Below are 26,067 nucleotides of genomic sequence, written 5' to 3' on the forward strand. Positions count from 1 at the left end.
GTATTGGTGAGGCCGCACCTTGAGTACTGCATGCAGTTTTGGTCACCTTACTTCAGGAAAGATATACTAGCTTTGGAGGGCGTACAGAGACGATTCACTAGGCTGATTCCGGAGATGAGAGGGTTATCTTATGATGATAGATTGAGTAGACTGGGTCTTTAGTCGTTGGAGTTCAGAAGGATGAGGGATGATCTTATGGAAACATTTTAAATAATGAAAGGGATAGACAAGATAGAGGCAGAGAGGTTGTTTCCACTGGTCGGGGAGACTAGAACTAGGGGGCACAGCCTCAAAAAATGGGGGAGCCAATTTAAAACCGAGTTGAGAAAGAATTTCTTCTCCCAGAGGGTTATGAATCTGTGGAATTCTCTGCCCAAGGAAGCAGTTGAGGCTAGCTCATTGAATGTATTCAAGTCACAGATAGATAGATTTTTAACCAATAAGGGAATTAAGGGTTATGGGGAGCGGGCGGGTAAGTGGAGCTGAGTCCACGGCCAGATCAGCCATGATCTTGTTGAATGGCGGAGCAGGCTCGAGGGACTAGATGGCCTACTCCTGTTCCTAATTCTTATGTTCTTATATTATGTTGAGACTCCTTAATCCAATAGCATTTTGCTGGCCTTAAGCTCATTAAATCACTTTCCCTTATGGCTTTTTGGTGCAGTACCATCCTTTGATGGAATCAGATGTGAACATTTTCTAAGGGAATTAAATCATTTTCTTGTTGCTATGGCAAAAATCACATTCTCATTTTCAATTCAGTCTGTAGGAAGGCTCGTTTCCACTTAGTGACACTCTGTTTATTTTTTTTTTTTATTCGTAGCCAATCTTTCCAATTCTTTGTCAAATCACAAACGCCAGAGGTCACCTTGCACACATCAAGGATCACTCTGCGCCAATGCTCTTAGCCAAAAGGCCGAGAGCCACTGCACCGTTCCTGGAAGTACTGCAATACCAGGTTCGTGCCATGGAGGTGGATGGGTCAGCAACCCCACACACCTCCATGGAGGAGGATGGGTCAATCCACCCCACCCACCTCCTACTATGGTTAAGTATCAAGCAGGTGGCCTTGCATTACCATTGCATGGTGTGTTTATGCAGTACTGCACAGTAAATCAGATAAATTTGAAAAAAAAGAAAGACTTGGATTTATATAGCGCCTTTCACGACCACCAGATGTCTCAAAGCGCTTTACAGCCAATGGAGTACTTTTGGAATGTTGTCACTGTTGTAATGTAGGAAACGTGGCAGCCAATTTGCGCACAAGCAAGCTCCCACAAACAGCAATGTGATAATGACCAGATGATCTGTTTTAATTGATAAAGTTGTATGGAATTATAATAATGTCACAGTAGATAGCTCTTTATTCAGTTGGCCAGATTGAGGAAGAGTGAATACTCATGATTCCAGGCCTTTTATGACAAACAACAATTTATATAGTTTGATTATTTGAAAAATAATCCTCAAACAGGTCAGGTCCTCCACTATCATCAGTTTAGAATGATGTTGATAGATAGCAAAAAAATCCTATTTATGATACACACTCTATTCCAGAGACCACTTTAACTACCTTATTCTATTTAGCTTAATGTTTCACGTACCTTTCACTGCCTTCTTGCATTGTTATGAAGCTGGGAAAGGCAAAGCTCCATGCAGAACGCAAATGCAGGCAAGAAATGCTACTCACCGCCAGTTTAATTTTGAATGATCATTACAAGGTGATGTAATCTTTAGAATGATTAAAATCTGAATGGTTATACAGCAGGCCAACAGTTGTCATTTTAAAAGCTTAGCTTTTTAGGTTGGGATTTGTACCACCTGATGTTATACCACAATGCCTGACCTTCTCAATGCAAGAACATCGCAGTCAACTGGTAAAATAGCAGGTGCAGCAACAAAGCTGGATTAAAATCCGAGACTGTCAGTCCCCTGCGGACCATATGATAGGTGCACTTTATATTTGTGGTGTAAGGTGATGTCTTGTGTCTTACCTGCACTCAAAATTCTCACCCCTAGGATTTCCTCAATCCCAAATCTGGTCACACTGCAGCTGATTTTCACAGTCAGCAATTAGGAGACAAAATAGTAGCTATTTTTCCAAGCTCAGGTTCACCCTGTGTCATGCTTTTTTTCCTTCTTGCTTAATATTGAGATCCAAGTCTGAATGTTTAAATTTAACTTAAGTTTTTGCAGTTTCCAAATTCATCACTAGATGGAGCACTTTGCAGACATAGTGGAATGAAGAGGGAAGCGGAGCACATCCTGTCGGCTGAAAGTATACAGGCACTGACATGTTGAAATACTGTAAATCTAAACTTGTCTTCGAATAGATTGTGAACTGCAGCCTAACGTATTGGTTATTTCAACATGATTTATTAATTTGTTTTGCTAAGGTTCACGATTGTCAACTTTATTTTTCTAACAGTACATTTAAAAATGCATCCCCCTCCATGATTCAATTACTGAAGACAATGTGTGGCTTAAGAATAGAATCTTACAATACAAAAGGAGGCCATTCAGTTCATTATTGCTTATGCTAGCTCTAAAAGAGCTATGCAATTACTCCCACTCCTCTGCTTGTTCCCCATTACCCTACATTTTTTCCCCTTTAAGTATATATCCAATTCACTTTTGAAAGTTACTATTAAATCTGATTCCACCACCCTGTCAGGCAGTGCATTCCAGATTATTATAATTAGCTGCGTAAAAATAGTTCTCCTCATCCCTCTGGTACTTTATCCAATTGTCTTAAATCTGTGTTTTCTGGTTACCTACTCACCCGCTACTGGAAACATTGGGCTGGATTTTGCTGGAGCAGGGCATCTTGCAGTTGGACTTTTTTCTGTAACCTTCTGTTGTGGAAGCGAACAGCGGAGTGGCAGAAACTGACCAGCATATTCTGGAGATGCACAACTTGCGGTGTATCTCTAAATCCTTTGAAGCAGCTGGCTGATTTACACATTAATTACTGTATATGCCATTAACACACCATTATTTCTCCAGCAACATCTGGACCAGTTTCTACTAATTGATGCTATCAAAGTGCCTCATAATTTTAAACACCTCTTTTAAATCTCCCCTTAACCTTCTCTGCTCTGAGGAGAACAATCCAAGTTTCTCAGGTCTTTCCACATAACTGAAGTCCCTCATCGCAGGTATCAATCTGGTAAATCTCCTCTGCACCTTCTCCAAAGCCTTGACATCCTTCATAAAGTGTGATGACCAGAATTGGACACAACACTCTAGCTAAGGCCCAACCAATGTTTTATATAGGTTTAGAATAACATTCTTGCTTTTGTATTTTCTGCCTCTATTTATAAAGCCAAGAATCCCATTTTTTTTAACAGCTTTATAAGTTTGTCCTGCCACCTTCAAAGATTTGTATTTGTGAACCCTCAGTTCTTTCTGTACCAGCACCCCCTTTAAAATTGTACCATTGTGATAATAGTACCTATCCCCAGTCTTCCTACCAAAATGATTCACTTTAATTCTCTACATTAAATTTCATCTTCCATGTGTCTGTCCATTTCACCAGTGTACTCCTAAAGTCTGCTACTATCCTCACTGTTTTACACAAAACTTGGAAATGTAGTAATCCACAAACTTTGAAATTTTACTTCCTATACGTAAGTGCAGGTCATTAATATATATCAAAATGAGCATTGGTAATATATTAACAGCTGGGGCGCCACTGTATACTTCCCTCCAGTCTGAAAAACAACTTCGCCACTACTCTCTGCTTTCTGTCCCTTAGCCAGTTTTATATCCATGTTGCCACCGCGCCTATACACAACTGACCACACTTGATCAGCTCTGCTGGGCAGGCCACATAGTTCGCATGCCAGTCACGAGACTCCCAAAGCAAGTGCTCTACTTGGAACTTCTTCATGGCAAACAAGCCAAAGGTGGGCAGCGGAAACGTTACAAGGACACCCTCAAAGCCTCCCTGATAAAGTGCAACATCCCCACTGACACCTGGGAGTCCCTAGCCAAAGACTGCCCTAAGTGGAGGAAGTGCATCCGGGAGGGCACTGAGCTCCTCGAGTCGCGTCACCGAGAGCATGCAGAAATCAAGCGCAGGCAGTGGAAAGAGCGTGTGGCAAACCAGCCCCACCCACCCCTTCCCTCAACGACCGTCTGTCCCACCTGTGACAGAGACTGTGGTTCTTGTATTGGACTGTACAGTCACCTAAGAACTCATGTTATGAGTGGAAGCAAATCTTCCTTGATCCCGAGGGACTGCCTATGATGATGACACAACTGTACTTTCTTCATCAACCTTCCCTGTTATTTCATTAAAGAATTAAGTTTGTCAGACATGAATTGCCTTTCACAAATTATTAATTAACGTTTTTTCAAGTGAAAATGTATTTTGTCCTGGATGATGGCCTCTAGAAGAAGGCATACTGATGAGAAAATCACAGATTTAATTCCTGGTCTGTGCTGAGTTAGCCAAGCTCAACCAAAGCAGGGTTAGGGTTTGGGGGAGCCCTCGGAGCTCCTTACCTAGGTAGAGAGAAATCAGGTTAGATTCTTGCTCCTGGTCATTATCCAATGATCCCTACTTGAAAGTGCGCATGTATGAACATTGGGTTAGGATTGGGCTCAATTGTAGTTCCCCATTCTCAAATAGCCTGCTAACAGACATTCTTCAGAGATCGAGAGAAAGAATGACAAATTGGAAAAGGTACTGGAGACTGACTGGTATCCTATCCAGAGTTTGGGTAATTAGTTTTATTTTCCATATATCCCATACTTACTGGTTGCAGGGTTTGGGACTTTTCTCACTGACTGTTGTTCAGTCCCAGCAGCTTTTAATCCAAGTGCCACATTACAAAGTATTTGCAACACAGAAATAAGCCAGTCGGCCCAGCAGGTGTTTATGCTCCACATGAGCCTCCCTCCACTATCTAATTATCGAAGGGCTTCCCAGCAAGAGTCAATGCCTTCAGAAAGGAAGGAAATATGCACAGAAATAAATATACATAGCATTCACAAATGAAATGTGTGTGCATAAATTGAAGTGGTCTCAAGACAAATTCTTACCACTTTTTGCAAGTGTTTGCACACCTTTGTAACAGAAAACAGAGAGTCGGGATAAATGGGTCATTTTCCGGTTGGTAAACAGTGACTAGTGGGGTGCCGCAGGAATCGGTGCTGGGTCCTCAACTATTTGCAATCTATATTAATGACTTGGATGAAGGGACAGAGTGTAATGTGGCCAAGTTTGCTGATGATACAAAGATGGTTGGGAAAGCAAATTGTGAGGAGGACACAAAATCTGCAAAGGGATTTAGACAGGCTAAGTGAGTGGGCAAAAATTTGGCAGAAGGAGTATAATGTGGCAAAATGTGAAGTTATCCACTTTGATAGAAAAAAACATTAATGGAGAAAAATTGCAAAGTGCTGCAGTACAGAGAGACCTGGGGGTCCTTGTGCATGAAACACAAAAAGTTAGTATGCAGGTACAGCAAGTAATCAGGAAGGCAAATGGAATGTTGGCATTTATTGCAAGGGAGAGTATAAAAACAGAAGTCCTGCTACAACTGTACAGGGTATTGGTGAGGCCACACCTAGAGTACTGCGTACAGTGTTGGTCTCTGTATTTAAGAAAGGATACACTTGCATTGGAGGCTGTTCAAAGAAGGTTCACTAGGTTGATTCTGGAGATGAGGGGGTTGACTTAAGGTAGATTGGGCCTATACTCATTAGAGTTGAGAAGAATGAGAGGTGATCTTATCGAAACATATAAGATAATGAGGGGGCTCAACAAGGTGGATGCAAAGAAGATATTTCCACTCATAGGGGAAACTAAAACTAGGGGGCATAGTCTCAGAATAAGGGGCTGCCCATTTAAAACTGAGATGAGGAGGAATTTCTTCTGAGGGTTCTAAATCTATGGAATTCTCTGTCCCAGAGCTGTGGAGGCTGGGAGTTTGAATATATTTAAGGTGGAGATTTTTGAACGATAAGGGAGTAAAGGATTATGGGGAGCAGGCAGGGAAGTAGAGCTGAGTCCATGATCAGATCAACCATGATCTTATTAAATGGCAGAGCAGGCTCGAGGAGCCAGGTGACCTACTCCTGCTTCTATTTCTTATGTTATGTTCTTTGTTGCCGAGAGATGAGGAATGATCGCTTAAAATAACATTGTAAGGCCGTGCACATAACTTTGTGTGCTTTTAAAAACGAGTTAGGTAGTAACTAGTTCTGTGGCAGAGATAACATGCGGATGAGACAAAAATAAGAGACATAAATGTAAGATGGTCACGAATAAATAGGGAATTCAGGAGAAACTTCATTACGCAGTGGTTAGAACGTGGAACTCACTACCACAAGGAGTAGTTGAGGTGACCAGCATAGATACATTTAAATAAGCACACGAGGGAGAAAGAAATAGGATATGTTGATGAGGTTAGATGAAGAAGGTTGAAGGAAGGCTCGTGTGGACCATGAGCACCTTCTGGGCCGACTGGCTTGTTTCTGTGCTGGTAATACTTTGTAATGTGGCATTGGGATGAACAACCGGTGGGATTCAACAACAGTCAGTAAGAAAAGTCCCACACCCTGCAACCAGTAAGTGTGGGAATAGAGGACAATAAAACGAATCACCCAATCTCTGGGTATAGTCATGTGTATACCCGAGAACAAATGTTGGGTATTGTTATGCAGACCACTCAAGCCTTACTTGATATTTTCATGAAACGTGACCACTTTTGTCCTTCAGCGCAAAAACCTTAATTTTTGCAATTTATGTCAACCCTTTTTTTATCCTATTAAAAACTTTCAGCGGTCCCCATAATGTGGCATCGGCAATACTGAACAATTAGATATATTACCAAAAGTTTATTTTTATAGTATAATTAAATGAAATGTCTTCGTCAAAAATACAGCATGCATATTATGCAGTGCTTCAGTATTTTAGAAATTAATAAAAACATTTACAGGCGGAGTTTCCGAGTTTAGCACTGAAATCTGTAAGGACGGGGATTTCAATTCCTCGCCCGCTTTGTCCTGTATGAATGCCGGCCTGCTGGCGAGTGCTCTCTGATCAGTGGGACAAGGCGCTGCCGCTGCTCACGTGCCTCGCTCTCTGGAATGTTCACGGGGAGGCGGGGGGGCGGGGGCAGGCGGCCAGTCACGCCTGTGCCCCATTGGCTGAGGAGCGGAGTGCATTGTGACGTGCTGCGCCAGACGATTCCTCCCGCCCCGCCCGCCGCGTTCCACAATTCCCGGATCCGCGCGTTCCAAAACCGACACAAGCCGGGAAAAGGCAGCGCGAGGCCGAGGAAGGAGGCCGAGAGGAAGCAAAGGCAGCGACTGCGAGCGAGTGAGAGTGAGTGAAGGAGCAGGGCCCGGGGTGGGGCGGAGCGGGGGGTGCCGAGCTAGCGAGCGCCCAGTCAGCCGGCCGGCCCGACAGGCCCCTAAATCATGGGAGCGGCCACCAGTAGTGGGTCCAGGCAGAGTCAGCCCGACGCCACCCGCCGGTGGTAGTGATCGGGCCCATCCCCAGCAGCTAACGGTTTCAGCCTGCCGGCGGGGGCGGCAGCAGGAGCGGGTACCTCCCGAGTGGGGCAGGGGAGGGGCCGGGCCCTAGCCGGTCTGGCGATTGAAGCCGCCGCCTGATTGGGATTTTTGTGTCACCCCCCTCCCAAACAATCTCCTCCGCCATTTGCATCTGTTGGCATAGAGTTTGGGCCGGGCGCTAGGGGTCAGTGTGTGGCGCCGGAGCCCGCCCGCTCAGTCACTCACTCAAGCCCCACGGCAGGGGCTGGAGGTGGGATACACGGCCTCAAAGGCAGCTTTTCGTCCCACCCACCCTGCCTGCCAACAAAATAAGTTTTCGTTTCCGAGCCACCTCTTCCTGCGGGGTGGCACAGATCGAGGACCCGTTTGCCCAGCCGCCACTCCCTTCCCCCGCCTACCCATCGCACACCCACAGATAAAGGACACACCTCAAACATTGACCTGGATTCTATGACTTGTCTCTAATCCCCCTTCACCTTTACAAACGGACACACGAATGTTGATGCAGGAACTGTTAATCACTTTTTAGTGTGGCTAGGTAGTTCCACCTTTACCCACCGCAGCTTTAGATAGTGAATTTCCAACGTATGTGCTTTTATTTCCTTTTCTCACCCCCACCCCCCAAAAAAAACTGACATTCCTTACCCCTCTCAGGTAATTATTTTCTATTACAGCCTTGATGTCACCAATTGATTTATCATCATCTCTTCAATTTTGGTGATGCCTTACCATATATGCTTTGGCCCTTCACCCTGGTTTCTCACTTTATGGGGAGGGATGGGAAATCAGTCACTTGCTGTCGAGCTGATCTGTGATTTCTCTTCTCCTCTCAGTAGACTTATGAAGTCCCTAAGGATTTGCAGAAGAGAACACCTGAGAATCAAATGAATATAGACAGACCAAAGTTTCCAAGGGTATCCAAATTTGACGCTCATCGCATCCTTTAAAATTATCAGTTTATGGATGGATGATTAACAAATCACATGACCATTGCAAAATTACATGGCTAATTCCCTGCATGAATACATTTTTTTTTTAAATACTTTATTGGCATTTCTTCATTATATTTCCCTGCCAGAATTGGCAAGGAAAAAAAGGTGGTAGTAGGATGAGAGATAACTACTCACTCATCCCTACTTTGTAAGTTCCAAGTCACACCGCAGCATAAGAGTGTGCAGGCAGAGAGGGAATGCATGACCGGCAGACAGACAAGCAGGACCAGGAAGATAGTGCAGGATTCCCCTGAGTGCATCTCGCTCTCTAACCGGTATTCTGTTTTGAATACTGGTGAGGGCGATTGTTTCTCTGGGGAGTACAGCCAGAGCCAAGTCCACGGCATCATAGATGGTTCAGTTGTACAAGGGGGAGGAGAAAGATCAGGAAAGCAATAGTGATCAATTCAATAGTTGGGGGAACAGACAGATGTTTCAGTGGTTGTAGACGTGACTCCAAGATGGTATGTTGCCTCCCTAGTGACACGTTCAAGGATGTCACTGAGCGGCTACGTGATATTCTGGGGGAGGGGTGGGGGCGGAAGAGAGTGAATAGCCAGAGATCGTGGTCCATATCAGCGACGTAGGAAGAAAGAGGGATGAGATCCTTCAGGCAGATATTAGAGAGCTTGGAAAGAGATTAAAAAGCAGGACCTTGGGTAGTAATCTCTGCATTACTCCTGGAGCCACAAACTAGTGAGTATAGAAATAGGAGGATAGAGCAGATGAATGTGTGGCTGGAGAGATGATGCAGAAGGGAGGGCTTTAGATTGCTGGGACATTGGGACCGGTTCTGGTGGAGGTGGGACCTGGACGGGTTGCACCTCACTTGGGCGCGGGGGGTGGTACCAAGATGTAGCATTAGAAAGGAGTAACAAGGTGCACAAAGGATTGGAAGAGACAGCACTAGAGTAAGAAATAGTATGTTATTAGGTGGCGACAGACAAAGCGAATACAAGAAAGGTTCATGGTAGATTTACAGTGCGTGTATGTAAAAGCTTCATGGAAATATGATGAGGTGGTGATAACAGAGACCTGGCTCCAAAACGGCAGGATTGGGTCCTAAATATTCTGGATATAAGGTGTTCAGGAAAGAAAGGAGGTGGGATGGCAGTATTGATTAAGGATGATATTACAGTGCTGGAGAGGATGTCCTGGAGGGGTCAATGACAGAATCTACTTGGTTAGAGTTCAGAAACAATAGAGGTGCCATTACACTACTAGGTGTATTTTATAAGCCACCAACTAGTCGGAAGAAATGGAGGAGCAAAATTACAGAGAGGTGCGAGAACTATAGCGTAGTGATAATGCGGGACTTCAAATATCCTAATATAGACTGGGATAGTAATGGGGTAAAGGGCAAAGAGGAGGAAGAATATCTGAAGTGTGTTCAGGAGAACTTAATCAGTATGTTTCCGGCCCAATGAAGAAGGCGGCGGCATTGCTCGGTCAGGTTCAGGGAAATGAGGTGTAGCAAGTGTCAGGATCATTTAGGGAAAAGTGATAAGGTTTAGATTAGCTATGGAAAAGGACAAGGAGAAATCTAGGGTAAAAATAGTTAATTGGAGGGAGGGCAATTTCAATGGGTTGAGTTCGGATCTGGCCCGAATAAATTAGAATCAAAGATTGGTAGGCAAAACTAATCAAACAATGGGCTATCTTTTAAAGAGGAGATGGTTCAGGTACAGTCGAGGTACATTCCCATGAGGGAGAAAGGTAGAGCAACTAAAGTTAGGGCACCTGGATGACGAAAGAGATGGAGTAAGATGAAGCAGTAAAAGGAGGTGTATGACACAGGTCAGGTTGATACTGCAAGTGAGAATCAGGCTGAATATAGAAAGTTCAGAGGGGAAGTGAAAAAGGAAATAAGAGGAGCAAAGAGAGAGTATGAGAATAGACTGGCAGCTAACATAAAAGGGAATCCAAAAATCTTCTGTCGGCATATAAATAATAAATGGGTAGTGAGGGGTGGGGCCGATTAAAGACCAAAAAGAAGAAATACTCATGGAGACAGATGACATGGCTAAGGGACTAAATGAGTACTTTGCATCTGTCTTCACCAAGGAAAAAGATGCTCCAGTCATAGTGAAAGAGGAGGTAGCTGAGAAACTAGATGGGACAAAAATGGATATAGGAGGCGCTAGAAAGGCTAGCTGTACTTAAAGTAGATAAGACATCAAGACCGGATAAGATGCATTCTAGGATGCTGAGGGAGGTAAAAGTGAAAATTGCAGAGGTACTAGCCATAATCTTCCAATCATCCTTAGATATGGGGATGGTGCCAGAGAACTAGAGAATTGCAAATGTTACACCCTTGTTCAAAAAAGGATGCAAGAATAAACCCAGCAATTACAGACCATCAGTTTAACCTCGATAGTAGGGAAGCTTTCAGAAACGATAATCTGATACAAAATTAACAGTCACTTGGACAAGTATGGATTAATTAAGGAAAGCTAGCACGGATTTGTTAAAGGCAAATCGTGTTTAAGTTGATTGAGCTTTTTGATGTTGATGGCAATACAGTTGATGTAGTGTACATGGACTTCCAAAAGGCGTTTGCTAAACTACCACATAAAAGACTTGCCAACAATGTTGAAACCCATGGAATAAAAGGAAAAGTGGCAGCATGGAAAAGAAATTGACTAAGTGACAGGAAACTCAGAGTAGTGATTGTTTTTCAGACTGGAGGAAGGTACACAGGGGTCAGTGGACTTGGGTGTACAGAGCACAATTTCAAAATTTGCAGATGACACAAAACTTGGAAGTATCGTGAACAGTGAGGAGGATAATGATGGACTTCAAGAGAACATAGATAGGCTGGTGGTATTGGTGAACACCTGGTAGATGAAATTTAATGCAGAAAAGTGCATTTTGGTAGGCAGAATGAGGAGTTCGATATAAACCAAAGGGTACAATCCTAAAGGGGGTGCAAGAACAGAGAGACCTGGGAGTATATGTGCACAAATCATTGAAGGTAGCAGGATAGGTTGAGAAAGCGGTTAAAAAAGCATGCAAGATCGTGGGCTTCATAAATAGAGGCATAGAGTACAAAAGCAAGGAAGTTGCGATGAATCTTTATAAAACACTGTTTCGACCTCGACTGGAGTATTGTCTCCAGTTCTGGGCACCGCACTTTAGGAAGGATGTGAAGGTCTTGAAAATGGTACAGAAGAGATTTAGAAACATAGAAAATAGGTGCAGGAGTAGGCCATTCGGCCCTTCTAGCCTGCACCGCCATTCAATGAGTTCATGGCTGAACATTCAACTTCAGTACCCCATTCCTGCTTTCTCGCCATACCCCTTGATCCCCCTAGTAGTAAGGACCTCATCTAACTCCTTTTTGAATATATTTAGTGAATTGGCCTCAACAACTTTCTGTGGTAGAGAATTCCACAGGTTCACCACTCTCTGGGTGAAGAAGTTCCTCCGCATCTCGGTCCTAAATGGCTTACCCCTTATCCTTAGACTGTGACCTCTGGTTCTGGACTTCCCCAACATTGGGAACATTCTTCCTGCATCTAACCTGTCTAACCCCGTCAGAATTTTATATGTTTCTATGAGGTCCCCTCTCATTCTTCTGAACTCCAGTGAATACAAGCCCAGTTGATCCAGTCTTTCTTGATAGGTCAGTCCCGCCATCCCGGGAATCAGTCTGGTGAACCTTCGCTGCACTCCCTCAATAGCAAGAATGTCCTTCCTCAGGTTAGGAGACCAAAACTGTACACAATACTCCAGGTGTGGCCTCACCAATGCCCTGTACAACTGTAGCAACACCTCCCTGCCCCTGTACTCAAATCCCCTTGCTATGAAGGCCAACATGCCATTTGCTTTCTTAACCACCTGCTGCACCTGCATGCCAACCTTCAATGACTGATGTACCATGACACCCAGGTCTCTTTGCACCTCCCCTTTTCCTAATCTGTCACCATTCAGATAATAGTCTGTCTCTCTGTTTTTACCACCAAAGTGGATAACCTCACATTTATCCACATTATACTTCATCTGCCATGCATTTGCCCACTCACCTAACCTATCCAAGTCGCTCTGCAGCCTCACAGCATCCTCCTCGCAGCTCACACTGCCACCCAACTTAGTGTCATCCACAAATTTGGAGATACTACATTTAATCCCCTCATCTAAATCATTAATGTACAGTGTAAACAGCTGGGGCCCCAGCACAGAACCTTGCGGTACCCCACTAGTCACTGCCTGCCATTCTGAAAAGTACCCATTTACTCCTACTCTTTGCTTCCTGTCTGACAACCAGTTCTCAATCCATGTCACTACACTACCCCCAATCCCATGTGCTCTAACTTTGCACATCAATCTCTTGTGTGGGACCTTGTCGAACGCCTTCTGAAAGTCCAAATATACCACATCAACTGGTTCTCCCTTATCCACTCTACTGGAAACATCCTCAAAAAATTCCAGAAGATTTGTCAAGCATGATTTCCCTTTCACAAATCCATGCTGACTTGGACCTATCATGTCACCTCTTTCCAAATGCACTGCTATGACATCCTTAATAATTGATTCCATCATTTACTAGAATGATTCCAGGGATGAGGGCCTTCAGTTACGTGGAGAAACTGGCGAAGTTGGGGTTGTTCTCCTTCGAGCAGAGAAGACAAGGAGGAGATTTGATCGAGGTGTTTAAAATTATGACTGGTTTAAATAGCATAAATTAAAAGAAAGTGTTTCCAATGGCTTATGGGTTGATAACGAGAGGGCACAGATTTAAGGTGATTGGCAAAAGAACCAAAGGTGATGTGAAGAAAAGCTTTTTTACTCAACAAGTGGTTAGGATTTGGAATGCACTGCCTGGTAGGGTGCTGGATACAGATTCAAGTGCAGCCTTCAAAAGGGAATTGGATGAGTACTTGAAGGAGAAATAATTATAGGGATATGAGGAAAGAGCGGAGGGGTTGGACTAACTGGAAAGAGCTGGTGCAGACTCAATAGGCTAAATGACCTTCTGTTCTGCACTATTCTATGATTCTTTAGGCCCAGAATGCTTGATGCTGTTTTTTTTGCCATGCTCTATTCTTTTGACTTAACTAACTTTTTTTACCCAAAATCTTGTTTTGGATATGTTTTCTTTTGCTATGTGTTAAAAAACTGACTTTAATTAATGCTGCCTTGCTAAATGCAGAAAGTTATATTTTGTTTATAGTAGCTAACAGGAACAGAATATTTAAAAGAACCAATAAGTTTATTGCCATAATCAAATTGTGAAACTTAACAAGTGCATTAGACAAAACTGATTTATTTTGAGGATGACATGCAGTTGTATTGACCCCCAACATGATACGGTATGGAGTAAATTCATGTTCTGGATTTGGAAGATACTTCCTGATCTTGAAGTACTACAGGAACGTTGCATTGATATTCTTGATTTTATCAAGAGTTTCATGATCGAGCTTATTTATAATTATTTATAGGAGTTTAAGAAGCCTTGAGGCAACATGAGTGGCACGATTCAGAATATCCACTTGAGTTAAGACATTGTGATTATTTAAGCTATGTAATGTTTTTCCCCCTCGATTCAGTATTTTTTTTTACCCTATTTTTGGCTTCTCCAAATTTATTATTTATTTTTAACAAGAAGGCAAAGTTGACTTTTTCCAATGTTTTTAATCTATTACCGTAGAGGTGATGGTGGCAGTCCTGCTGGAGCTGAGAACGGATCTGATGCAAAAAGTCAGGCAAGAGTACATTCAAGGAGTCGGTGGGCACTGTCACCAAACTTTGGGTGTGTCGGGGGGAGGGGGGGGCGCAGTGTGTCGGGGGGCAAGTTACTGAGCATCTGATGTGCATGGTGTTTCACCTCTTTTTAACTTTAGCACAGACTTCAAAATTTACTGTTAGAATATCTCTGGAATTTACAGTTTCAGTCAGATGGGCAGATCATCTTTAGTTTTTTCCCACATATGGGCTCTACTTGGTCTGTTTATATTAAATGAATTGATCACCTTGATCTTATTATTTTAGGCCAATGAAATTAGGTTTTAGTACATTCCTTTGCAGTTTCTAAAAAAAAAGCAACTCCATTTAAAGGTTGATATTTAGGAATTTTGTCAGAATATTGAAGCAATTACTTATTAAAACGGGTTTTGTACCTTGTGTGCAAGTTATACTTTATATGCAAGTTTTTGTGCTTTTTTTCAATCCAGGAAAATCCTGTGTAGCTTCAAGCTTCTATCAAAACGAGCATGATATTGAGGTGTGCTTTTTAGACTGGTGTTACGGTAAGTTAAACTCAATAAGACCATTGCTTAGTGTGATGCCAGTGACCTAATGTACAGACATTGAGCAGATCTTGAATAATAGTGGCCTATGTATGTTTTTCTAATTATTTTCACTTTTCCAGTTATGCCATGCTTGCATTGAACATAATGTCCTGTACTATTTCTTGAACTGAAAACAGGTTTAGGAAATGTTGTGTTCTGTGTGCCAGCCTCTTTTTTTTCTTAATTGATTTCAACAATAGGACACACACAATTCCACAAATATTAGAACAGTAATAGCAATATAAAACTGCTAAAATATGAAGTATATACATTTTTATGAATCTTGCATACTTCAGTTCGTTGAATGTCATTACTTTGTTCCTTTGTTTACTCTTTTTTATTTGTTCCTGGGTTGTGGGTGCCGCTGGCAAGACCAGCATTTATTGCCCATCCCTAATTGCCCTTGAGAAGGTGGTGTTGAGCCGCCACCTTGAATCGCTGCAGTCCTTATGGTAAAGGATCTCCCACATTGATGTTGGGGAGGGAGTTCCAGGATTTTGACCCAGCGACGATGGCGGTGATATATTTCCAAGTCAGAACGGTGTGTAACTTGGAGGGGAACTTGCAGGTGTCGGTGTTCTCATGCCCCTGCTGCCCTTGTCCTAGGCGGTAGAGGTCGCGAGTTTGGAAGGTGCTGCCGAGGAAGCCTTAGTGAGTTGCAGTGTATCTTCTAGATGGTACACACTGCAGCCACAGTGTGGTGGATGAAGTGAATGTTTAAGGTTGTGGATGGGGTGCCAATCAAGTCCTGGATGGTGTCGCGCTTCTTGAGTGTAGTTGGAGCTGCACACTCATCCAAGCAAGTGGAGAGTAGTCCATCACACTCCTGACTTGTGCCTTTATAGATGGTGGAAAAGCTTTGGGGAGTCAGGAGGTGAGACACTCGTCGCAGAATACCCAGCCTCTGACCTGCTCTTGTTGCCACAGTATTTATGTGGCTAGCCCAGTTAAGTTTCTGGTCAATGGTGACCGTCCGTCCCCCCCCCCCACCTCCCCCAGCGATGGTAATGTCATGGGGAGGTGGTTAGACTCTCACTTGTTAGAGATGGACTTGTATGGCGCGAATGTTACTTGCCACTTATCAGCCCAAGCCTGAATGTTGTCCAGGTTTTGCTGCATGTGGGGCTCACCTGCCCTGGAAGTATTCCTGATACATTTTCTTGTCATGCCTATTTCATCAAACTTTTCAGTCATTCCCCTCTATAATGATTAAAACTTACCTATTCATTTTTCTTATCACTGATTTGAGTCTTGAAAGTTTGGTCTCCAAGATATCACTGTTGTCCACACCCCAGTGTTTACAAGTCCCAGGATCCTTATCCATTCTGAGAAATTTGTTCATTTAATGCAAATTTATTTATTGTAATTTGGCCCTATGCAAGCTTCTCTGAAAGGAGATAATGAACCAGTCTAAAATCTTAAAATACCATTTGAAAACTTTAACATCCATTTTTTTCCCTCGGCCTCTCGCTGCACCGGGATAAAATATACGACATACATATGATATAATCACTTTCTAAAGCTCAGCACCCTCCATAACTGCAACCTACCCAGTATTGCTAAACTCTACAAAACTATATTCAATCTGCTACATGTTGTCTACCCATCTTTCTGTGCATCATGGGATTTTTTAAGTTGAAATTAAAAAAGTACATTGGTAAAGAAACCTGTAATAATCAAAACTGCACTCTTATGGTTTTCATGGGTGGGGGGGGGTGGGAAATAGGAAAACATGGTATTTAATTCCCCCAAACACTTGTAAAAATTCTAGAATACCATGGAATAAAAACAGAACTTGACGCGTTCAGTCACTGTAAATCAGTGCCGCTGATGAGTCATTGTGTATTACATGTCATAAAACACTAAAAACTCCAATTCACCATGAGCAACTTCAAAGTGTAACTCTTGTTACAGATGGAAGCAGCAACAAAACAAAACTGAGTAATCTTTTAACAAACGAGAAGTAAAAGACAGTAATTTGTGAGCAACTTCAATCTACAAAAACTTCCCTCCATAAATAATCTTGGGGTGTGTGCATTTAGACCATTCCTGTATGTGAGCAGTGCCCTTGAAGGAATACAAATAATATAGCTCCATCTCAGCAGTTTTAAGTTTCACAACTATGCTCCACACCCAAGACAGACAATCCTTGGGCAATGCTAAAAGAGTGTGTGTGTGTCCCCACGGGAACGGCTGCTGCCGTCGGTCAGTCGTTCGGGCCCTCACTGCGTGTGTGTGTGTGTGTGTGTGTGTGTGTGTCCCCACGGGAACGGCTGCTGCCGTCAGTCGGTCGGGCCCTCACTGCGTTTCCCCCCCCCCCCCGCGGGAACGGCTGCTGCCGTCAGTCGGTCGGGCCCTCACTGCCTTTACCCCCCCCCCCCCCCGCGGGAACGGCTGCCTCCTCCCTGCCTTTCCCCCCCCTGCCGTCGGGAACGGCTGCCTCAACTTGTGAGGCTTCCTGCAGCATTCTCCCTGCCTGAAGCACTTTCACACAGGTAGGAAGATGGTTTATTTAATCTTTTCTTTGCTTATAAATTTTTATTCAGGTTGGATTTGTTTGTATAATATTTGTATAAGTATAACTAAGGATTTATTGTAGAATTTAATGACGCCCCTCCCCCCCCCCCCCATCTCGTTCCGGACGCCTAATTTGTAACCTGCGCCTGATTTTTTAATGTGTAGACAAGGTTTTTTTCAGGCCTACAAAAATCTTCACTTGCTCCATTCTAAGTTAGTTTGGAGTACGTTTTCACTGTGTGGAAACTTTCAAATCAGGCGTCAGTGGCCAGACACGCCCCCTTTTGAAAAAAAAATTCTGTTCAAAAGTGAAACTGTTCTAAATGACTAGAACTGCAGAAAACTTAAATGTGGAGAATTGCGATTTCTAAGATACTCCGTTCTCCACCAGTTGCTCCTAAAAATCAGGAGAAAATCATGTGGAAACTTGGGCCCTAGTGTTTATGTCATGACAAGCCAATTGCATTGTTAATCACACAATAATCTGAAATTTGTAAAAGTGTTTTGGGATTCATTTTCCACGATTGTCCATTTCTCTGAAAGCTGCAAATGAGTAGCCTTAATTATTATGTTCTTTTGCCTGTGTAATTAAGGATCTTGCCTTTTTAAAATTCCATGATAAACAGTAAGATGGCAGGTGAGATGTACCAGTTTGGAGGTAGGTCTGGTATTTAGCAACTCTGGGAAGATGGAAGGGCACTGTTTTTTAGTGGCTGGAGTACTGTGGTGATAGTCCTCTGGTTTTACAGCATGCTGGGGGCACGGGGGGGTGACTGCTGTTTCTTGGGTTTAGTAACAATCTGGAGGATAGTCCTGGAATTTAGCTGAATTGGGATCTTGAAGTTTTGCAGAACTGGGGGTGGTTTATTGGTTTGACAGCACTTGGGTGAGAATCTTGATGTTTTGCAGCAAAGTACGGGAGGCTCCTGAGATTTGGCAACATTAGGGGGTGGGCCTGGAGTTTGGCACCATTGCAGAGAGAACACCTCAGGTTTTGCAGCACTCGGGATTTAGAAAAATAAGGGAGAGGAGAGTCCTGTGGTTTGGCTGGACTAAAGGTGTAGTTCTAACGGGTGGCATCATGAGGATGGTGGGAAATTTTGCTGGAAGCACTGGACATGGGGGACGTTAGGGGGATGCTGGAATCTTAAATCAATAGAGTTAGGTAGGGGGTGTGACCCAGAGCCCTGGGTGCACTGCGGAAGTTATCACAGCATCTGGAAGAGGAATCGTGATGTCTGGCAGCATTGAAGGAGGAGGCGGGCGAAAGAGATTGTGCCCCATCCCACCCCTGATCCTTTAACGGCGCATTAAAACCCAATGTGGGCCTAAAGCCAGTTTTTAGATCTGTACGTGCATTATACAGGTTGAACCTCCCTTATCCGGAACTCTCGAGACCTGGCCTGTTCCGAATGAAGGATATTTCCAGATAAGGGGAGGTCACGTGCATTCAGCGGGTGTGTGCGCCGATTGGCTGGAACGACTGTGAGTCGGACAGTCAGTCAGTGTAGTGTCGATGGGCCCCGAAGATGTCACGGGCCGCCGGGCCCCGAGGTGTCGGCTCCGATGTTGAGCAAGTTTTTCTTTTCATATTTTTTTGAGGATTTTGACTCTACGCATGCGCCACCTGGCGGCCAGGAATGGTTCCAGATAAGAGAGATTTAATCTGTATTATAAATAGTAATGTACAATTGGCAAATGTAGCAAACAGAACATTTAGCACTAGAAACCTATTGAGGCTGTGAAAAGGTTTGAGATGGGTTGGAGCATAGAAGGTGTGAATGTGTGTCAAAAATGATCAGGAAAGAATGTTGTGGTTGTGCATTGGGCTGGGAGGATGGGGCGATCCAGTGACATGGACATAGTTGGACTCTGAACAACTCCGTCACATCAGCTGTACAAACATTAGCCATTATTGTAAAATGGACCCCAGGCACCTGAAAGCAGTTAGACCTTGGGGCAAAACTTAATGGCACACTTCCAACAGGAGTTGGGCAATGTTGTGGGTAACTTGATGACTTTTTTTGTAATTATTTTACATTCTGCCACATTCATTGCATTATAAGTTGTGTTGTTTTTTTTAACCTTGGTGTAACTCTGGCTAAGGGAATTTAACGAGGACAAAAGTTGTTTGTGATTTGGTTGGTTCAACCTCTTGACTGGTCTTTAAGGATTGGCTGTTTCCATAAGTCTTCAGTAGTTTTTCATTGAAGGTCTTGCTAGCTGCTTTTCTTAATTTCGATTGGTATGGCGCCTACCTGTTGAATTGTGATTTGTTGTTGAATTGTGTGTACAAGATTTGAGCTAATGGGTGTAAATGTGAGATAGATTTCACGTACCATAAGTGTGACCCCTGAGATGTTGGAGGAAGTGTGATAGACAGGAAGTATATGCAAAGGTACACTTTTTCTAACATTGCTAATAGATCTTCCATAGAATTACTGAATTAATCAGATTTTAATTGATGATTGGGCTGATTGCTCAAAGTCTGTATGGCCCGTTGGTATATTAACCGACTGGAGATATACTTGGGTGCTAGACTAGCTGAGAGAGAACATAAGAACATAAGAAATAGGTGGCACTCGAGCTTGTTCCACCATTCAATAAGATCATGGCTGATCTGATCATGGACTCTGCTCCACTTCCCTGCCTGCTCCCCATAACCCTTTACTCCCTTATCGCTCAAAAATCTGCCTTATCTCCGCCTTAAATATATTCAATGATCCAGCCTCCACAACTCTGGCAGAGAATTCCATAGATTTACAAGCCTCTGAGAGAAGAAATTCCTCCTCATCTCCGTTTTAAATGGGTGGCCCCTTATTCTAAGACTAGGTCACCTAGTTTTAGTTTCCCCTATGAGTGGAAATATCCTTTCTGCATCCACCTTGTTGAGCCCCCTCATTATCTTATAAGTTTCAATCAGATCACCTCTCATTCTTCTGAATTCCATGTGTATAAGCTCAACCTATCCTCATAAATCAACCCCCTCATCTCTGGAATCAACCTAGTGAACCTTCTCTGAACAGCCTCCAATGCAAGTATATCCTTAAATACGAATAGGAAAACTATATGCAGTACTCTAGGTGTGGCCTCCCCAATACCCTGTACAGTTGTAGCAGGACTTCTCTGCTTTTTTATACTCTCTCCCCCTTGCAATAAAGGTCAACATTCCATTTGCCTTCCTGATTATTTGCTGTACTGCATACTAATTTTTTGTGTTTCATGCACAAGGACCCTCGGGTCTCTCTGTACTGCAGCACTTTTTCTCCATTTTAAATTATAATTTGCTTTTCTATTTCTGCAAAAGTGGATAACCTCACATTTTGTCAGATTATATGCCATCTGCCAAATTTTTGCCCAATCAATTAGCCTGTCTATATTCCTTTGCAGATTTTTTTGTGTCCTCACAATTTGCTTTCCCACCCATCTTTGTATCATCAGTAAACTTGGCTACATTACACTTGGTCCCTTTATCCAAGACCCGGCACCGATCCCTGTGGCACCCCTACTAGTCACTGTTTGCCAACCGGAAAATGACCCATTTATCCCAACTCTGTTTTCTGTTAGTTAACCAATCCTCTATCCATGCTATTATATTACCCCCAACCCCGTGAGCTTTTATCTTGTGCAGTAACCTCTTATGTGGCACCTTATCGAATGCCTTCTGGAATCCAAATACACCACATCCCCTTATTATCCACCCCACTCGTTACATCCTCAAAGAATTCCAGCAAATTTGTCAAACATAAGAACATAAGAATAGGAACAGGCGTAGGCCATACGGGCCTTCAAGCCTGCTCCGCCATTCAATAAGATCATGGCTGATCTGATCATGGACTCAGCTCCACTTCCCCGCCCGGTCCCCTTATCCCCTTATCGTTTAAGAAACTGTCTATTTCTGTCTTAAATTTATTCAATGTCCCAGCTTCCACAACTCTGAGGCAGCAAATTCCACAGATTTACAACCCTCCGAGAAGAAATTTCTCCTCATCTCTGTTTTAAATGGCCGGCCCTTTATTCTAAGATCATGCCCTCTAGTTCTATTCTTCCCCCATCAGTGGAAACGTCCTCTCTGCATCCACCTTATCAAGTCCCTTCTTCCAAGTCGTTAATATAGATTGTAAATAATTGGGGTCCCAGCACTGATCCCTGCGGCACGCCACTCGTTACTGATTGCCAACCAGAGAATGAACTATTTATCCTGACTCTGTTAGTTAGCCAAACATGATTTCCCTTTCATAAAACCATGCTGACTCTGTTTGATTGAATCATGCTTTTCCAAATGTCCCGCTACTGCTTCCTTAATAATGGACCCCAGCATTTTCCCAATGACAAAGGCAGAACAGGGACATTTTAAATCATGCTGACGATTAAAATTAGTTTTTTTGCCTTCGTGAAAGTCTCTCCTTAGTTCATTCTCTTGTATGCCCCGCACAGTTTGTATCTTTCTCTCGTTACATTTTGTATGTCTTTCAGCATTTGGTACTCTGTCCCTTCCCTCTCGCAACACATGCATACGCCAACAATTCTTCTTCATGTAGGCCCTGATTCGACTTGAAATACACTATCCCTGACACACGCATGCTCCCTTTCACCACTCGCTCTCTTTTGCACCTTGCTTCCTTGGTCCAAGCATACCATCTTTTTCTCTCTATTCACACACACACACACTATCCTCCTCTCCTCCCCCCCTCTCCCCTCTCCCCTCTTCCTCTCCTCCCCCCCTCTCCTCCCTCCTTCCCCCCCCTCTCCTCCCTCCTTTCCCCCCCTCTCCTCCCTCCTTTCCCCCCTCTCCTCCCTCCTTCCCCCCCTCTCCTCCCTCCTTCCCCCCCCTCTCCTCCCTCCTTTCCCCCCCTCTCCTCCCTCCTTTCCCCCCCTCTCCTCCCTCCTTTCCCCCCCTCTCCTCCCTCCTTTCCCCCCCTCTCCTCCCTCCTTTCCCCCCCTCTCCTCCCTCCTTTCCCCCCCTCTCCTCCCTCCTTTCCCCCCCTCTCCTCCCTCCTTTCCCCCCCTCTCCTCCCTCCTTTCCCCCCCTCTCCTCCCTCCTTTCCCCCCCTCTCCTCCCTCCTTTCCCCCCCTCTCCTCCCTCCTTTCCCCCCCTCTCCTCCCTCCTTTCCCCCCCTCTCCTCCCTCCTTTCCCCCCCTCTCCTCCCTCCTTTCCCCCCCTCTCCTCCCTCCTTTCCCCCCCCTCTCCTCCCTCCTTTCCCCCCCTCTCCTCCCTCCTTTCCCCCCTCTCCTCCCTCCTTTCCCCCCTCTCCTCCCTCCTTTCCCCCCCTCTCCTCCCTCCTTTCCCCCCCTCTCCTCCCTCCTTTCCCCCCCTCTCCTCCCTCCTTTCCCCCCCTCTCCTCCCTCCTTTCCCCCCCTCTCCTCCCTCCTTTCCCCCCCTCTCCTCCCTCCTTTCCCCCCCTCTCCTCCCTCCTTTCCCCCCTCTCCTCCCTCCTTTCCCCCCCTCTCCTCCCTCCTTTCCCCCCCTCTCCTCCCTCCTTTCCCCCCCTCTCCTCCCTCCTTTCCCCCCCTCTCCTCCCTCCTTTCCCCCCCTCTCCTCCCTCCTTTCCCCCCCTCTCCTCCCTCCTTTCCCCCCCCTCTCCTCCCTCCTTTCCCCCCCCTCTCCTCCCTCCTTTCCCCCCCCTCTCCTCCCTCCTTTCCCCCCCTCTCCTCCCTCCTTTCCCCCCCTCTCCTCCCTCCTTTCCCCCCCTCTCCTCCCTCCTTTCCCCCCCTCTCCTCCCTCCTTTCCCCCCCTCTCCTCCCTCCTTTCCCCCCCTCTCCTCCCTCCTTTCCCCCCCTCTCCTCCCTCCTTCCCCCCCTCTCCTCCCTCCTTCCCCCCCTCTCCTCCCTCCTTCCCCCCCTCTCCTCCCTCCTTCCCCCCCTCTCCTCCCTCCTTCCCCCCCTCTCCTCCCTCCTTCCCCCCCTCTCCTCCCTCCTTCCCCCCCTCTCCTCCCTCCTTCCCCCCCTCTCCTCCCTCCTTCCCCCCCTCTCCTCCCTCCTTCCCCCCCTCTCCTCCCTCCTTCCCCCCCTCTCCTCCCTCCTTCCCCCCCTCTCCTCCCTCCTTCCCCCCCTCTCCTCCCTCCTTCCCCCCCTCTCCTCCCTCCTTCCCCCCCTCTCCTCCCTCCTTCCCCCCCTCTCCTCCCTCCTTCCCCCCCTCTCCTCCCTCCTTCCCCCCCTCTCCTCCCTCCTTCCCCCCCTCTCCTCCCTCCTTCCCCCCTCTCCTCCCTCCTTCCCCCCTCTTCTCCCTCCTTCCCCCCCTCTCCTCCCTCCTTCCCCCCCTCTCCTCCCTCCTTCCCCCCCTCTCCTCCCTCCTTCCCCCCCTCTCCTCCCTCCTTCCCCCCCCTCTCCTCCCTCCTTCCCCCCCTCTCCTCCCTCCTTCCCCCCCTCTCCTCCCTCCTTCCCCCCCTCTCCTCCCTCCTTCCCCCCCTCTCCTCCCTCCTTCCCCCCCTCTCCTCCCTCCTTCCCCCCCTCTCCTCCCTCCTTCCCCCCCTCTCCTCCCTCCTTCCCCCCCTCTCCTCCCTCCTTCCCCCCCTCTCCTCCCTCCTTCCCCCCCTCTCCTCCCTCCTTCCCCCCCTCTCCTCCCTCCTTCCCCCCCTCTCCTCCCTCCTTCCCCCCCTCTCCTCCCTCCTTCCCCCCCTCTCCTCCCTCCTTCCCCCCCTCTCCTCCCTCCTTCCCCCCCTCTCCTCCCTCCTTCCCCCCCTCTCCTCCCTCCTTCCCCCCCCTCTCCTCCCTCCTTCCCCCCCCTCTCCTCCCTCCTTCCCCCCCCTCTCCTCCCTCCTTCCCCCCCCTCTCCTCCCTCCTTCCCCCCCCTCTCCTCCCTCCTTCCCCCCCCTCTCCTCCCTCCTTCCCCCCCCTCTCCTCCCTCCTTCCCCCCCCTCTCCTCCCTCCTTCCCCCCCCCTCTCCTCCCTCCTTCCCCCCCCCTCTCCTCCCTCCTTCCCCCCCCCTCTCCTCCCTCCTTCCCCCCCCCTCTCTCCTTTCCCTCCCCCCCCCCCTCCGGAGAAAAGGAGCGAACAAGAGGCTGGCTGGTATCAGTTTAACACTATGCCTCAAGATCCACAACGCAGTAACAAATTTGCACACAAGCGAGATCCCAGAAACAACAATGAAATAAATGAACAGATCACTGGTTTAGATGTTAAATGAGGGCTAAATGTTGTCCACATTTCCAATAGTGCCCTGGATTATTTTTCATTCATATGAGATGTCTCATCGAAAAATAGCACCTCCAACAGTGCAGCACTTTCAATGCCACGCTAAAGTGTCAGCCTAGATTATGTGCTCAAGTCTCTGGAGAGCGGCTTGAACTCATGACCTTCTGACCGGAAGTGAGAGTGCTACCACTGAGGCACAGCTGACACCTTAAAAGGGTGAATACTATTTGCAGAACTGCATGTGCTCTTGATCGGGATAAAGGATTAGTCTACATATGTTCTTTTTTCCAATCACACTTGACTACAATTTTTATGCATAATTCCACTACTGCTGTATCACATAGTTATGTCTATTCTTACCTGGCATTTTTAAGGCCTGCAGTTCAAAATATTTGGTATCTACCTCATTTCTGTCTTTTTCACTTACTCCAAACTGGTGAGTACAGGACTTTAAGAAGGATTTTTGATTTGTATCTGCAAGGCTCAGATATGACAAGTCTGCATGGGATTACCATCAAATACATGTAAAAAATGTCCATATCAGAAAGGCTTCATCTTAGCATCTGTGTTATAAATAGGCTGGACTGTTGTTTGAATAATTTTTTTAAATGAGAACAGTGGGAGGTCCAAGTTCAGAGCTTACCTGTTTTGACGCCCAGTAAGTAGTGACTGAAGCACAGTGCATTTCAAACTTGATCACATTTAAGTGATCAAGAAGCTGTAGCTAAAGAAAATCATGGAAAGATAGAAAAAAATGCTGAGGATAGAACGAAAATAATTAAAGAATTAAGAGACTTAAAATAAGGTTGGGCAAAAGTTTGAATCGGGATGTGTTATAATCTATTAAAGTTCTTGTGCTGTTCCTGTCTACACTGCTTAACTTCCTGTTGTAACATTTTTCTCACTGTATATATAACATTTTTATGTCACTTTTTTCTACTATAAATTCCTATGCCCAATGGAAATGCAAATGTTCGTTTGCTACTCCCTGGTTGCATAATCTGGTCACTGTGTTCTGTCAATTTTCTTTAAAATATTGTTTCATCTGACATTTTTTTTCACTAACTAAAATTTCTAATGTCCAAAATATGGGTTTAACTAAAACAAAAAATGTTTTCATTAATATTTAGCAACATCGTGATTACATTTAACCATTGAATTGTCTTGTGTTTTTGGTACCTTCACAAAAGTTTTTACTGCAGAGCCTCAGCCTGGCCCCAAATTGATATTGCCCAGTGCAGTAATGATTTGAGCTGATTTTGATATGCACATGAAACAGGAGTAGGCCATTTAACTCCTCGGTGCTGTTCTGCCATTCAATTAGAAATGGTTGATCTGCACTTCAACTCCATTTTTCTGCCTTGCCCCATATCCCTTGATGCTCTTACCTATCAAAAGTCTATCTATTTCAGTTTTGAAAGCTCCAATTTTCCGAGCATCCACATTTTGGGGGAAGAGAGTTCTAAATTTCTACTACCTTTTGTAGCGATGGGGGTGAGGGAGTGTTTGGGAGGAGTATGGGTAATGGTAATGGGAATGCGAAGGGGACACAATGGGAGCAAGGCATTTGGCAAAAACATCAACCATCCCAATGGCAATGGGACACA

The 26,067-nt window shown here is 45.3% G+C and overlaps 1 protein-coding gene across 4 annotated transcripts in view; it reads left to right on the top strand.

Moving 5' to 3' along the window:
• The first annotated feature begins 7,187 nt into the window (after positions 1–7,187).
• LOC139262993 (uncharacterized protein KIAA0232-like) overlaps positions 7,188–26,067 on the top strand; it is a 66,607-nt gene continuing 47,727 nt past the window's right edge. For 2 of the 4 annotated variants that reach the window (XM_070878418.1, XM_070878419.1), the window contains exons 1-2: positions 7,189–7,336; positions 14,693–14,767. The gene's annotated coding sequence lies outside the window, so the exon portion shown is untranslated. Of the gene's footprint in view, positions 7,337–8,360; positions 8,442–14,692; positions 14,768–26,067 lie in introns of all 4 variants that reach the window. The other 2 variants (XM_070878420.1, XM_070878423.1) reach the window with 2 other exon arrangements.

The sequence above is a fragment of the Pristiophorus japonicus genome, chromosome 4, assembly GCF_044704955.1.
Source record: "Pristiophorus japonicus isolate sPriJap1 chromosome 4, sPriJap1.hap1, whole genome shotgun sequence".
In the NCBI taxonomy this organism is placed as follows: Eukaryota; Metazoa; Chordata; class Chondrichthyes; family Pristiophoridae; genus Pristiophorus; species Pristiophorus japonicus.